General features: G+C 36.1%; 2 protein-coding genes and 1 long non-coding RNA gene across 8 annotated transcripts in view; 1 reads left to right on the forward strand and 2 right to left on the reverse strand.

The window, feature by feature from the left end:
• Positions 1–5305, reverse strand: part of LOC119243557 (protein FAM170A-like) — a 192109-nt gene extending 186804 nt beyond the window's left edge. For 4 of the 5 annotated variants that reach the window (XM_054694502.1, XM_054694500.1, XM_054694506.1 and 1 more), the window contains exon 1: positions 5253–5305. The gene's annotated coding sequence lies outside the window, so the exon portion shown is untranslated. Of the gene's footprint in view, positions 1–95; positions 266–5252 lie in introns of all 5 variants that reach the window. The other variant, XM_054694501.1, reaches the window with a different exon arrangement.
• A 1988-nt stretch (positions 5306–7293) lies between these two features.
• On the forward strand, positions 7294–11507 carry LOC129145647 (uncharacterized). Its single transcript, XR_008551506.1, has 3 exons — positions 7294–7435; positions 9240–9339; positions 11061–11507. It is a non-coding gene; the product is annotated as an uncharacterized LOC129145647 (long non-coding RNA).
• PRR16 (proline rich 16) overlaps positions 9418–16630 on the reverse strand; it is a 282894-nt gene continuing 275681 nt past the window's right edge. For both annotated transcript variants that reach the window (XR_008551505.1, XM_037509469.2), the window contains exon 3: positions 9418–11969. The gene's annotated coding sequence lies outside the window, so the exon portion shown is untranslated. The remainder of the gene's footprint in view (positions 11970–16630) is intronic.

The raw sequence follows: 16630 nt of genomic DNA on the forward strand, positions 1-16630 counted from the left end.
AGTGCTAGAAGGAACCCTCAGCATATAGACACTTATATTTTGAGTTTCTATATTTTGAATTTCTACATTTATATTTTGAGTTTTTCCTTTCTTACCTTTGATGTTTGTCCTAAGCAGTACCCAGAACTGCAGTGTTACTCAATACTTTCCACCTCATCAAGAGCAGGGGAGAGTGCAAGGAAGATGTGATGATGGCTAAAAGAACTGAGCAGAGCCCTCACAGGGCTGACACGCAGAAGTTTTGCACAGAAGAAAAGGAGACTACCTGGGATAGAAAGACAAGCTCAGAAGGGACAGTTCCATATATGGGAAGAAGCCGCACAAAGCAACAGTCAATTTTCAAGACTATTCCAACAACTGTTCCAAGCATCACTGCGAACCACTTCACTCACATTTCATCTTCAGATTTTATCCAAATCAATCAGATAATCCTTAATTTGGGAACCCTAAATTCAGTGCCTAATAGCCCAGCTCTACAATTTGCATTTTACCAATTGCCCTTAAGCCCTAACACTGTCCAGGTCTACACTGCAGAGGACATCATTCCCTGGGTAAAATCAGCCTGACCATGATGTATTGGGCGTTTTTTATTTTTGTTTCTTCCTACTGTGCTTGTTAAAATAAATTATATCTTGCTGCTTCTTTTACATTGAACAACATAATCCCTGCTTCAAATTTAATAGCAATATGGGCAACTGGGATGTCTGCTTTTTTAACTCATACAATGTGGATTATAACATGACTCATACTAGAGCAGTTCATAAATAACATTTGACTTGAAGTGGCTGAAGTTTGGAGAGACAGGGTAATTTGAAATTGATATTACATCATAGTCCCAGACCAGCATCCTTATTTCACAGCCAGATGGAATATGGGCCATCGAGATCATAAGTGTAGTCTACTCTTGTGGTATTACCTAGCCGTCTTTGAACATCTCTATTTATACTCCCTCCCTGGATGATTTCGTGTAGTTCCAGGAATTAACTCATCGTTTTCTTGCTGTTAATTCACAAATTTAAATTCCTATCCTAGATACTACCTGAAACTCCAGCTGCTTCTCTTGCTATACCCAAGTGAATATCTATTTTGCATTTTCACTATAACACATACTAAATCAAAACCTGATTCCCCTTCTCAAACTCGCTGTTCATTCTACTTCACTCTTATCTGTCTGAACAATTAGAAATTTCCTTATTCTGTATTTTCTCAGAATCAAAAAAACCCAAATACTTGAAATTAACACCTCCTCTTCTCTCATAATCTAAAACCAATCACTGTAAAAGCAAAAGCTGTTGACTAAACTTTTACATTCTTCCCAACACCAAGTAGCTCTTGCTACCTTCACTGTGGGCCATCTTGGTCCAAGCCATTATCATCTCCTCAGGATTATTCCATAGTCTACTGAGTCTCATCTACAAAATAAAAGGATCCTTTAAAAAAATCTTTCTTCTTAGATCTTGCTGCTTCTCAGATTAAATCCCTCTAATAACTACTCATTTTACTCAAGAATAAAACTCAAAGCCCTACAACCACTGGGTCAAAAAAACATGACACCCTTACTGTGCCTTCGCTTGCTTCCCATCTCGCTTCCATCTCTCACTCCCCTATAAGCTAAGTGAGTTTTTCTGAGTCTCTCTGGGCATGTTCCTGATGCAGGGACTTCATTCGTGCTCTTCCTTTTCCTGAAATGTTTCTATCACAATTTCATAAGACTGACACCCCAAATTCCGTGGCGTCTCCATGAAAATGTCACCTTAAGCCTTATCTACTGCTCTGTAGAAAATAGTGTTTTAATGATCCTAATTTTCCCCACCACTATCATTTCTAGTCCCCTTACACCACTTTTTCCCTTCAAATTTCGTAACATCAGACATAGCCTAAATTCACTGTTAAATATATTTATGTATCATCTGCCTACTTCCATTAGAACAAAAACACTGTTTGTTTTCTGTGCAGTATTTTATTCCAGTTGGTGTGCTGGACAAGTAGACACTGATTAAATATTTTTGGAATCCACTAATTAACTTTATGGAAATGGCAGCAAGGATTCCTGGAATGCTAACAGATTTATTTCTCATACAATTAATATACTTCTCATATAACCAAACATCTTATATTCCCCAAAGGATTTCTATCCTATGTAATTAATAGAAAATGTACAAACATTTGGTTAGTGTGTCTTTGTCGCTCCCATTAAACATCAAAATTTAAGCCATTAATATGAATTGAATAGAACAAAGATCTCTTGCATTCCGCTTTTTTTCTCAAATAAGACAGAGAAATAAAAGTACACAAACATGTACAAAAAAATAAATAAATAAAAGGTTAATGGAGAGTTAATCATCTTTCCAGAAGTACATCCATAATAATCTATTTAGAAGAGTACTGATGTAATTGGAGATGTAACACATACACACACACACACACACACACAAAGTGTCAACAACAAAATCATCACTCTGGGTCCTGCAATTTCTGAGTTTTTTTTTTTTTTTTGATTCAGGGAAAATGCAAATTTTTACTACTACCCTAATGAGCATCAACATAAATTCACTAGATTAACAAAAATTCTTAATTTCCAAATTTTAGTGGGAAGCTTAGTATGGATTGATCTTTGTTGAAGAAAATATCTCAAAGGATTTTGCAAAGGGAGGTCTAAATAATAACATGCTCTATGTAAGAAAATAACAGCAAGTGAAGGCAACAGGGAGAATAATGATCTTACAGAGGAGTCAGCTGAGGAGACAGCTGTTATTTGGATAACAAAATGTAAAATTTTAGGTTGATATTATGTAACGTACAAATTAAAATGAATGTTGACTCTAGTCCTCCACTATTACCCCCCAGTTTCATAAAAACACACTAGGTACAGACAAGTCTTGTGTAGTTTGTGCTTTGGCAAGTAGTGATTGTGGGTGGTGTTCAGCTGACAGAGATGGTAGGAGGGAGGGCATCAGGCCCAGGAGCTGCAGAACCAAGGGTTCTGTGGACATAAGCAAGTGAAACAGCTGGAGCCAAGAGGAAGAGATAAACCACAGAGTCCCTGTCCTATCCCACAATGTGCAGCGGGGAATAGTGAGGTTACCTAGGGTGAACACAAATCTAGAAACCTGGGACATTTGGGAACTCAGCATGCAACACAAATGGGGCTTATATAGTAGACAAACTTTCATATTCAGTTCTCTACTGACTCCAGATTTTGTTCTTGGAAATCAAGAAACAACAAATGGACCGCATTAGCTTTCTAAATCACAAAACTCCTTTCACTGAAATGTATAGTACTTTCATGGTTACACACAAAGTCCTTTTTTTTTTTTTTAAGATTTATTTATTTATTTATTTATTTATACAAGCACTGGGTACAGTCAGAAGGGCGGGAGGGTGAGAGGATTCACCAGAGCCAGAACAGGGAGCAGAACAGGCAGAAAGACCGAAGTACACTGCTGAGGGGGGCAGCGGGCGGCAGGAGAGGTCTGCACACCTTGTAAGACCCTCGCCCAGCGGCCGGGGATCGAACTGGCGCTGCAGAGGCTGCAGGCAGCCTCACAACCCAGCGCTCAACCGTTGCGCCACCGGGGAGGCCCTCTACCGTTTTTTTTTTTTTTTTTTTTTTTTTAAGTTTGTCCTAACTTCCAGGAAGTTCCAAGTTAAATTTAAGCCTCCTCCCAAGTGGCATTCTGCATTGAAAGAGAATTTTAGAACTTTTTACCCCCTTTTTTGTTAGGAGGGGCAATAGTATGGATTTTTTTAATGAATTTTAAAATTTTCTGACATTGTTCATTTTTGTACAGTATTTGCTTTCTCCCCTCAGATATAGTTACTATAAATCTCCCACCACCACATCACCTGTGGACCATCACCATGGTCCCTTGTGCTCTTCCACCTGGTTTGATCCCTTTTCCTCTCCCTCCCCTGCTTTAAGTCTCAGATCTACAGCTGCCAACCAATTTTGTCTTTTTTTTTTCCCCCCTTTGTTCAGTTTCCCTAAAAGTGGTATCATTCCTCCTGAAAGTGGTATCATCTGATATTTTTATTTTTCCTTCTAACTTATTTCATTGAGCATAATCCATTCCAGCTCTATTGGATGGATTGTTGCTTGAAAAATGAGATGATTTTACAATCTCCATGACCTGTGAATAGCTCGTGATAACATAGTAATTTGAATATACCTATGTATCCCCTCAATATGTCAAGGAACATCAGTATTCTAAGTGTACCAATACAACTTCTGGCATTTTAAATTCAAATGTGTGCATATTTTATTTAGAAAAAGTGTGGTTACCTAAGGGATGTTTGCTTGTTTTTCATTAGTAGGTACATCTCCTGTTGGAAATAATAATTTCTAAGGGAGGCAATGTTGTGACTAGGTCAAAGTGATCCTGAAATTGTCACTTGGAGGAACACAGGTTACATTTTATGCTAAAATCCCAAATTCTGTTTTATCACAAAAAGTATGATTTCATTCCAGAAAAAAGAATTTTAATGGCATCTTTCAAACAACCTTCAACATTAATAAAACCTCACAGTAAGTACCGTTACACAGCCATAATAGTTTCCAATGCTTTGTAAGCACAATTAAGTGACTTGCTTTGCTTTTTGGAAGCTATTTGTCTTCTATCTTCATCTTCCCTAATCTAATGCTCACCTCTGGACTCTTGAAAAATAATAATTACTGTATGAAATGGCACTTTTCCAGCAAAACTGTCTACTATGTCCCAAATGTGGGCGTTACTCTCCAAGTGTCAATCCAGTAGAATTTCTCAGTCACTCACCAACCACCACTGCTACCACTACAAAATACCAAATTTAAAATGCTGTAGTATTTCTAAATATTATAACATCAGCATTCACACAGCCTGAACCTAATTTACACCTTGGAGACACACAGGTGCCCAGGAAGCCACCTACCTCAGGACTGCCTGCAACGCTGGCGGCAAAAACAATAGATAACCTGAACATTGAATAACTGAGAAATAATTCAGTTCTGTTGAGAATTCACCTGAAATACACCAATAGGTGCAGGCCTCTACAATGTACCCCTTTCTTCACTCGGAAAAAGCGATTCCTATATAAGCTGTCGTCGTGTGGGTGAGCGGATGGCGGGAGGCCGAGGGGGTAGTTCCCGTTCATTTATATGGAAAAATGTTTTAGCTTCCCCCAGCCAAACACACAGCCGACTAAATAACAGCAAGTAGCATATAAAAACCAAAACAACATTCGCGGAGAGCACAAAGGACGGATGAGGCACCCACCTGAAGGTCTGGGGAGGCGGCCTCAGGCCACTCACGCGGCTCCAGGTGGCGCCGGGCGCTGGCGTCACTGCGTCATGCGTCTCTGCGTCACTGCCGTAAAGCAAACAGACTTGCTTTTCGCTTTTCCGCTCTTGTCGTAAAAGTGAACCTCCTCGCTGCTGCTCTTTGGGTTTGGGAAAACAGGTACTAATGCAGGTTTTTTTACAAAGTAGAGAGCCATAACCCAAATTTTCAAATCACAGGGGATACATGTGCTGTTGAGAAGAACAAATTCAGGTGGTAGAACTATGTATGTATATATTAATATATTAATATAGTATAGTGATATTAATATAGTATAGTAATATTAGTAATATAGTATAGTAATATAGTATAGTAATATTAATATAGTAATATAGTAATATAAATAGTATTATTAGTAATATTAGTATTAGTAATATTAGTACTAATGTTAGTACTAATACTAGTATTAGTAATATTAATATTACTATATTAATATCCCTGCAATGATCTGTTGATTTAAAGTACACACACATTCATAACCATATACACACCAATACTGTATTTTTCTATAGGCATCTGTATCTACGCATAACCTCTAGAAAAGAGGTGGTTGTGGGCAAATGGTGCTAAATGGGGACTTTTGTCTTGCATTTTTTTTAATAACGAGTCTAACATATATTTTAAAATGAAAAGTTTAAAGTAATAAAAGATTTTGTATGCCTTCCTCATTCCACGCCCAAGCTCCTTTCCTTCCATTTCTAAGCATTTTAATTCAGTGTTGAGTATTTCTTTGGAGGACAGTAAAATATTGCATATATCCTTCTTATTAATCTTCCAAAGGAATGGTTGTTAATGCAGGAATTGTTATTCACTTTTGCAATCTCATTTTCATGTTTCATTAAAAGCTTACTGTATATTTGGAACCAATACAGAAACATAGAACTTACTCAGAAGTCTGTCACATTAGCAAATTGCAAATTCAATCTACACATTTGATAATAAAGAATAAACATTTTAAATATATTTGGGTGCTCCCCAGAGAAATTGAAAGGAATTTACAGAACTATATTCCCAGACTGTAGAAAGTTCATTTGATCAGACTGTTTGCTTAGTCATTTATGTATTAACTTTATTTGCTTATGGATTAGTTTTATTTATTCATGAATTAGCTTTTACTTTATGATTAAAGTGATCAATATGTCTTGAAAATTGTGGACCACTCGGGCCTCCCCTGGTTGAGCAGGCAGTAGAGCACTGCGCTGTGAAGCTGTCCGCAGCCAATGCAGCGCCGGTTCAATCCCCGGCCACAGGCGAGGGTCCCACATGGTGCGACAGACCTCTCCTGCCGCACCCGCTGCTCCCTTCAGCAGTGTATTTCGTCAGTCTGCCTGTTCTGTTGCCCACTCTGTCTCTGGTGAATCCTCTCACCCTCCCACGAATCTGGCCTGTACCCCGGTTCTTGTACAAATAAATAAATAAATTTTTAAAACAAAAAATTTGTGGACCACCCTTTCTCTGGTGATTCACACTGCTTGCTCTAACATAGACTGTTTTTCACCTCTATATCTCAAATTTGTTTAATTGTTATTGTATGAATTTGTAACAAGCACAGGACCAAAGTAAGTCTCATAGTGGTTTGGCAAGTCCACATAATTGTGGGAATCTGCATTTTCCATGGAAACCTATAAAACTATTTGCTTGTATATTTATTTTTCAGTATTATATGTGTCCTGGTATCTTCTATCAAAGCCTTTGAAATACCTCAGTTTTGTCACCATACCCAATGAAGAACCAGTGCTCTCTTTAAGCTAAGCCCAACTCTACCCCCCAAAAAAATGTGAGGGTTGATTTCAAAGAACCAGCATAAAATATGCCCCAAATTTAAGTACCTGTTGAGTGAAAACATCTAAAACAATTACAATTGTCCTCCCCCCGCCCCCAATACACAAGTGAGTTATCTTTATTTATTTATTTATTTATTTTTAAAGATTTATTTATTTATTTATACAAGCACTGGGTACAGTCAGAAGCCCGGGAGGGTGAGAGAATTCACCAGAGCCAGAGGATCTGCGCGACATGTGGGACCCTCCTCTGGTGGCTGGGGAGCAGCCGGGGATCTTCAGCAGCGGGCAGCTTCGCAACCCAGCGCTCACCTGCTGCGCCACCGGGGAGGCCCTCAAGTGAGTTATTTTTAAATTCAATTTACCTGTATAATAGAACATCCTCATGACAAAGTATGACAGGCCATGGAGTCAAAATGTCCCTCGAAATTCCCTTTATCATCTACACGGTGCCATCTAGACCATAATCACAGTGATAAGATGTTCACAAGAAGAGACATGGAGAAAATTTCTACATCATAACCAATCATGGGTGTATGCTCATGGGAAGTTGAAGCAGAATCCATAAAAATATTCTCATGATATGACTCTGTTATTTTGCTCTTGCAAATGAGTTGGAAATTTTATTCCCTCAGTTTGCATATAATTTAGTGTTTAAAATCTTCAATATTTCATAACTCATGGCAGGATGAATTGGTGCTGTTTTTGTTTTTTATTTTTAAGTCTTGTGGCCGAATTAAATTTGTACATCATCACTCATTCTCCTCAGCCTCTTTTATGTTCGAATACCAAGTTTCTTCGATGTGACAGTGCCCAGCCAGAAGACTTTGTTACCCCTTTTTCTGGTGTGGCCAGTTTGAAAAATGATAAGTACACCAAAATATTCTATAAGTGTTCTTCAGCTAATTCCCATTAAAAGAAGGAGCTCTCTTCACATCTCACTGCCTGGAATACATATGTGATGTCTGCAGTTCTACTGACTGTTTTGCAACAAAACGACAAGGATGTCACAGCAGAGAATTACAAAACCTGGATCCCTGAAGATGTTAGGGAGTTGTCATGCAAGATCCGAACAGCCTCTTATGTGTAACTTCGGGTTTTCTCACATCTATAAATAAGCAAAACTAATTTCACAAACACCTTTCCTTGTTGATTGTTAACTCTACACTAGTAGTTGCTAATGTCATTGTGAATTCACAAACTTACCTTGTGAAAACATTTTTTGTATTGTCATTGAACAGCATATCTTTTATAACTTAAAAAATGCAAACAAGACCGTTCTTAACATTTTTGAAATTCTCCTCTTTGAAATTCGTTTTGACCCTCTTTTGGTGTGTGTGGGGAGGGGCAGAGGTTGTGTTCAATCTGATACACTTTAACCCATTGTTTTGTGTGTAACTTTCTGCATGGCCATTCTTAACATTTTTGTAATTCTCTTTGAAATTCATTTTGACCCTCTTTTTTTTTTGGGGGGGGGGACAGTTTCCATTCAGTCTGATACACTGTAACACAGTTTTTGTGTGTAACTTTCTGCATGCCTTTGGATGTAGAAGTACATTTTTTTCTGGTGTGTGTGCAGTTTGACCTTAGCCTTTGCAGGAATTAAACCCACCTAAATGGCAATCCAGGTAGACTAGCTATACTGCTGTTATAGTCCTCATAGCTGTTCTGTTTTCTGTCTGGACCTGGGAGGTATATTTCCTCTGGCACCACTTTCCTCTGTGCTTTTCTCTTTCCTCTTCTTGGCTTCACCCTGAGTAGCCCTGTTTCTAGGTCTTCTGACATCTTCTTTTCTTCCTCCTTTGCATTGCTTAGCACATGATTTGGTTCTACTTAACTACTAGTCCTCCTTCAGACTCCAGATCAAAGTTCACTCCCCATACTGAGTTAAGAGTTACTGGGTATTTGGTTACTGTAGACTATGGGCCTTTCTTTTTTAATATATTTTATTTTATTTTATATAATTCTTACACCATTTTTCATTTTTGCACAATGTATGCATTTTCATTTTGGTTATATTCCCTGTAGAATCCCCCCCCCCTTATTTTGGCCTTAATCCCTCCACTCATTCCCACCCCGCTCCCCCCACGTTAGAGTGTCTCTGGTTTATAGTTGCTTATTGATTTTGATTTTTCCTTTACAGAACTCAGGGCACTCAGGAAAGAAGGACACTCCACTTACCCACTTGATAAACCTGATAATTATGCGCCCTGTGACAAGGAAGGAAAGAAGTGGCATTGCATGTAATTATAACATATCAGCACTCTAAAAACATATGGCAGGAAACACAGGTTACTCATGTTGGCATTCTCAATTCAAAACACTTTTAATTCATATTTATCAATGGGAACAAAAATTTTTTTGGATTTTGTAAAAGGTGCATTGAATTGTGACAATAGCAAAGGGTAAATTTAAAATTTGAAGAGGCTGAAAGAAAATAAAGTGATTGTAAGTGAAATAACTTAGAAAGTAAAGAGAATTAAAATTGAAGAAAATACATAAATTCAAGGAAAATTTCAGACATGTTCTCATGGTCTGCTGTCCCTATCCCCTGCCTCATGATTTTGTAAGAATTTCTTAGGGGCTCTACATAGAACACAGTAAATGCAGCACTGTTCACTGATGAGTATATTCACCAAATGAAAATCTGTATTTTTTTGTATTTAGTCTAGATGGATTTTATTGTCAGATGTTTGAGATAAAGTTGAGTTTTCTATATTTCAAATAATTCACAACTTGAAGCAATCAGCATGACTTTAAAAAAAAAAAAAATGTTTTAGAGTCCAGTCATCCATACTTTGTTGCCTAACATCCCAGAGGAAATGGCAATTTGATTCCTAGCTGGATTTATTTTCATGTATGACATCTTAATTTTGGGGGTTCAAATCATGCGTGGCAAACTAATTTTCTTCATTATGTTACAGGATACACTAAATTCTACCAAGAGAGTTTGCACTTAGTAAATGAACTTAAGTGTGCAGAATGATATAATGAGAATTTGGTTTCAAGAGATAGTTTGGGAATAAACTTAATGACCTATTCTCTTGTTAAAATTAACTCATTTGAGTTGCACACTACTTACAGGTGGTAGCAACAACCATAAACACCGACTCTCGGCTGTTGAGTCTCAAGTAAGGATGAACAATTTGCAGGTTCTCAATAAGCCCTTGTAGATTGAGAGTTTCATTTTTGCCTCAGTCTGATTGGTTATTTTTATATGCACTCATGGAAGCTCTTAGAAGACTAGGTTATGATCAGTGGCTTAATTTTTTTTTAAATCTTATTTTCATTTTCTTCTGGAGCAGATTTTCCAGGAAGATAGCTTAGGAAAATCTGTGCTGATACAGTACCCAAGTTATAATTTGAGCAATGTCCCCTATACATTAAAACTAACTCTTATAGTTAGTATAACTATAATATTAAAATTACTCTTCAAAGAAAATCATGGTGAAAAATATATCATTTTTTCAGAGTTTAGGAAATAGAAATCGCCATCATATATCACAAAAATATACTAAATTTCAATCGTCCATTATATCTGAATTAATGACAAAAGCTTGTCAATGAACCATAGGAAATTTATCTTCCAAGTAATGAAAATCAAATCCAATAAGCCACTACAAATAATACAAACAACACATTTATTTAGAAAAATAAACTGAAAATGCTGTTTGTTTGCCTGGTACATTTCCCATGAAGCATAGATAAATGGCTATAAAAAACTGTTATATGTCAAATACAAATTACAAATGATTTTTCTTAATTAAGGGAACAAATAGATGTTCAACACAAATGTTTAGTGTACAGTTTGCTGTATTTGACTTCTTGGCTGTTTAATGATATAAAATGATCTTCATTAAAAAACTCTTGATCCCTTTTTCATTCATTTGACCACACTGATGTTTTTTCATCATTATTTTGTAGCTTTTTTTTTAATCAGACAAATCCATTTTTTTTTTATTAGATAACTGATGTTACAGAAGAAAAAGAATCAATGTCTGGAGAATTCAATGTTTCCTTTTTGGATTCCTGCAAGAAAACCCTTGTGGTCTCAAAACTCATGGGACCATCTGTGCAAATAACAGCACATATCATTACCCTGAATGGAAGTGACAGTGCAAATATTAGAAGTGCATTGAGAAGTAATCAGTAAGAACCGACCTCCTCCCTCTCTCAACCACTATGGGGTGAAGGGTTGAATGTAGAACATTCCAAGCAATTGATGACAAATGCTGTAAATCCACTATGGCTATGAGGGTGGACACGAGGTGCCAAACACCCTCTCTTCTCTCCAAATGCTATTTGCTGCTGCAATGCTCCTCTGCTTCTTCAGTTTTCTTTGTTGTCTACATATAGATTTTGAAATGTGAGTAATTCTGGCTAGAGATACTTCCTACCTCTCAACTTTCACCTTTCCAAATAATAAATCAATTTATAATTTACTTGCTTGAATAGAAATCTTCTTGGGTTCACATCTGAGGATATTTATTTCCAGGGTGAAATACAATGGGTTTGGTTTAGTCTGATTTCTTTGTTGGTTTGCATCTTTAGTCCTTTTTGCGTATCAATTTATTTATTTTTATCTTCTTGGTAATTCTGAGTGAAAATATTTAAGGCTGTGGCTTCTTTCGCCCCCAGGGCTCTGCTCATGGCTGTCAGACAAGAGGAAGATGATGGTATGCAGATCCTACCAGTGATCACTTGTGCTCCAAAATTGAGGGATTTGCTGCTGACATGACCAGTTCCTTCAAAATTACTTCCTGGTTACTTCAAAATTAGGTTTGGCCTCAAGAAGTCATAATGAAGAATCTGAAGTGTGAAAAATCGAGCTGACATGCCTCCAAATAAGGATACTCCTTCCAACCTGAAGGAGCTGTTAGAAGGAGGAAAACAAAAGACATAAGATCAATTGAAAGACTAAGGATAGTTACACAAAAAGTACACAAAAATTATTGAGAATCACACAATCATTGGTTCATAGTAGGCATAACTTAAAATTTTCGAGTAATTGAGGATTGCCTCTTAAATGCGTAAACATATTTTAAGCATAAATTCCATTTAAATTTCATATACGGGAACAATATTGACAACTCAGTCATCAAAAATTTATAGCCACAAGCTGATATTTCAATTAAAATATCCTTCTTTCAACTGACAGAACTTCAGATCAATTTGTTCCCTGGAAAATGTATCAAGCTCTTAAGACAGTCCTTAACTTCTAAGACTATTAGCTTTCTTTTTGCCTTTGGTCTTATTCTTTAATGGTTCGCATGTACACGACAAATTATTTTTAATGAATTCTATATACTTTGAGCCAAGTAACTAAAATTAAAACAGCTGAACAGAGCTAACAACAGAAAATTGAAAGACTTCATTTTGAGAATCTATCCTTTCTCATTAAGACAGAAATTTAATTTAAGACAACAACAACATAAAGAGTATTTTCAAGACCCTTTGCATGATGTAATCATTCATGGCAATTGACATAGTCTAAATCCATTATCCCACTGCCAAAAAAATATCCTTGTCCTTGATGCAGCAGACCTGCCAAGAATTATGCCTCCTTTACTTTATGAATATCTACAGTACTTCTAAACTAGAACTTCCAAATAATTTAGGTCCACATTTATAAGTAATGGATATATTTTTGAGACAACAGAAAATGAAAACCTAATCATACTTCTCACCTTACTGACCCAACATCAACCATGCTTAACACCACTTGACATGGAGTGTGTCTTTGGTCTCCTGTTGACATTAAGATGTAACAATATTTATGCAGTGATTTACTATATAACAGGTCCAGAAAGTTACCAAAATAAACCTGGTACCATAATTTATCAATTAGTAAATTATTAGGAAAAAAGACAGAATAATAGCTTTACTGTATTTTTAATCCCTTTAAAGTCCATCTGAGTGTTCTCTTTTACTTAGAAGTAGGTGAACCCGAAATGCATGATGCAGTCTTTCTCAAATATAGACACACACAGACAATAGAGTAAATTTTTACTCATTTTGTCCTTCTATGACAAACCCAACTTGGTACCATTTATTAGAGTAATAAGGTTAATTAATAAGAATTATTTCTCATTATGTTACTTGAAACTTCTAAGTTCTGATACCAAGGAATTTAAATAAACAATGAAAAAACAATCCTTTCCTTCAAGATAAAATCTAGAAAAATCACCAGACACCACAAAGAATTATTTCTCATTATGTTACTTGAAACTTCTAAGTTCTGATACCAAGGAATTTAAATAAACAATGAAAAAAAAATCCATTTCTTCAAGATAAAATCTAGAAAAATCACCAGACACCACTACTCAGTGGGGATGGCAGGCTTACTCATCATTAAAGAAGTTCTATGAAAGATACAGAAGTGGTAGAAGGCAATTTTTTTTTTTTATCATGGAGTTGCTTAAAATGAATGATACGAGAACATAATATAGAGGATGAGGAAGGCTGGACTGAACTGTGCTAATCCAATTGCACTGACTTTATGTTTGCCATTTTTGTATCTCAGTAATATAAGCCTCCATGTATACAAAAAAAAAAAAAAGGCACTCAAATTGTTACTAATATATCACCAGCAGTCCTACAATAATTTATTTTTAGACTATTAAATTAAAAAGTATGAAAAAACATAAAAAGTGACTTTCTATAAATATATAGGAATATAATTCATGCATTTGGGCAAATATAATTAAATGTGCCAATTATATTTTCACAACTCAGTGATATAGTAGTCTTTAAAGTCTTCATCATTATTTATTACAATTTATTAAAACTGGTAAACCAATCTATCATTCATTCAAAAATATGTATTCACTACTTACTGTATACCAGTACTGCTCTAAGAACCATGGAAACAAAAATGCAATCTCCTGCCTCCCAGGAGATTAATACCCAGGAGGCAGAGAGACACATAAGTGCTTATATTAAAAGATTTGTGCCAAAATATATGTAAGTATGAAATAAAGAATGAATATAGGACTAAAATTACAGAATATGGCATTTGAAGAGAGGGTTGAAGTGTGCAAATATAAAACATTGCTGTTAGTTTTGAAGTAATGGTATTTCCAACAGAGAAAACCTATGGGAACTGGCACAGCAGAAGGGGAGAATATGGAACCTTCAATATTGAATAGGACACAACAAAAGTAAAAAAAATATAGACATTCTGGAGAGGTTGGCAGGAGCCAACTTATCCTCTCATACTCTGTAAAAAAAAAAAATAGATTTTTAATCCAAAGATAAAAGGATCACTTAGAATTCTGATGAGTAGAATGGCTAGAGGGAACAAGGAATGTAGGATGGAGTGGGTACTTAAGGCTGATATTTAAAAAAATGAATGACAAAGCCATCAGTTAAAAGCCATAACTAATAACTCCAGTTGTAGATATTTTTTTAGCGATTCAAAGAGAGCAAAAGAACCCAATTCTTCTCATGAAATTGAGAGCATTTCATTCAATTTCCATCTATTCAAGATAAGAACAAACATTATTTATGAAGCTTTTCCTGTTCCACCATTTTGGGTATCTCATAGAGGAGATATTTACCTCTGAACCCACAATAACCACACTTTAAAAGCACAGAAAAAACCTACTAACCAGTAGGCATCTGTTGATTGGATTCTAACATTGGGTATTAAACGACAGCAGTAAAGTCTTACTGAGTTTTGAAGATTTGTTATAGATATCCAGGCTTCTCCCAGTATGGTGTCAGATAACAGGGTCAATCTATTAGCCTCAGGCTCAAATTGTATTTCCACTAAAGCAAAGCCCCAAATAACTTTTCATATATAATTTGTCAATTTAATATTTTTATGAACTGCCACTATTAGAGAGTTTTTAAATATAAACATTTAAAAAACCCACATACTTTTTTTGGTATGTTTTCTGCAAACATGGAGATATGTAATATAGTCACCATAATTCTACAAGTTAAATAAACTTGCTCAGCAATGTAAGAATGAAAAAAAAAAACAAAACACTAATATCTTGCATAGCCAACAATGATTAGGAGTGTCAGGGACCTAGTCTTCAGATTAGTGGGTTAATTGCTTCATTTTAATAAAAAAAGGCTTTGCTTTGTGTAGAATTAATTAAAATTTTCTTTGCTTTCTGGGTATGTTAAAAATAGAAAAAGCAGGCTCAAAATGGACTCCTTGGGGAGAGTAATGGGGGTATCCAAACTTAATACTCACTGTAATTTCAGGCTCTCCAAAAGTGTAATTCTAAGCCAATCTATCAGGAGTTTCCTAACCAGCATCTCTGAGGTAATCTGCCCCAGAATTCCCTGTCTTCCCTTAAAGGAAGGGGACTTTACCTGAAATAATCTTTTATTTTGCTAATAACCTTGCCTGACCTTCTTTCTGTCCATGAATATTCTCTGTTTTTGCATGATCCATTGCTGTGTCTGGAGGGGATGCAGGCTGATTTAATGAATCAATCATTTAAGAAAGTCAATTAGATCCCCACAGCAGTGAATTTTCTTAATTTATTTATTTATTCATACAAGCACTGGGTACAGTCAGAAGCGCGGGAGGGTGAGAGAATTCACCAGAGCCAGAGCAGGGAGCAGAGCAGGCAGAAGGACCAAAGTACACTGCTGAGGGGAGCAGCGGGCGGCAGGAGAGGTCTCGCGCCATGTGGGACCCTCCTCTGGTGGCCGGGGAGCAGCCGAGGATGGAACTGGCACTGCAGAGGCTGCAGGCAGCTTCGCAACCCAGCACTCAACCACTGCGCCACCAGGGGAGGCCCTGAATTTTGTTTTTTAACAGTTGAAATAGGTGACAGTGCTTGAGCACTTCAGGAGTCATCTTCATTTTTGTAAATTTTTCAGACCCAATATGATAGGCAAAATAGGAAAGATAATTTTAAGCTGTGAGTCATTAAATGTCAAGTTGATTAACTAATATAAGTAGCATCTTCGGTAATTAAGAGCATTTCTATCCCATAAGGGTAGCATGATTTATTAAAAAATGTCAAACACAACAAACAAAGCTAAGGGAGAGCTAAAAATATTACATAAGTGTTTGTCCAAACAGAAGGGTGTCTTCTGTATTTTTTTGAACCTTGGTGTAATTTTTATAATTCCTTTCTCTATAGTCTGTATTTATATATTTTAAACTATAAATAAAATTTTATATGTAATTACACATGGTCATAAAATATATTTTATGATGCAAATAAATAAATATATATAATTAAGTACAAACAATTTATATTATTTTAAAGCTGTGGGACACTATGTCATGCGTCTGGTAAATAAGAACCACAACCATGAAGAGACCAACAATCATTTCAAAGATAATCTGTCATAGTCCCCTTCTCTGTTAAGAAGTTTTCATTTAGTACAGTGAAATGAAATGTGCAGAATACCTACTGGATGCCAGGCATTACAGCAAGTGTGGAAAATATAAGAGTAAAGAGTTATATTTCTATTATATCTAAACACACAGCTAAAGTTTTCATACTTTATTTGTTACATCAAGCTCTGATGCAGATATTGCTACCATTTTCAAGATAAGGA

This window comes from Talpa occidentalis, unplaced genomic scaffold, assembly GCF_014898055.3.
Source record: "Talpa occidentalis isolate TD23 unplaced genomic scaffold, MPIMG_talOcc4v2.1 talOcc4.13, whole genome shotgun sequence".
NCBI lineage: Eukaryota > Metazoa > Chordata > Mammalia > Eulipotyphla > Talpidae > Talpa > Talpa occidentalis.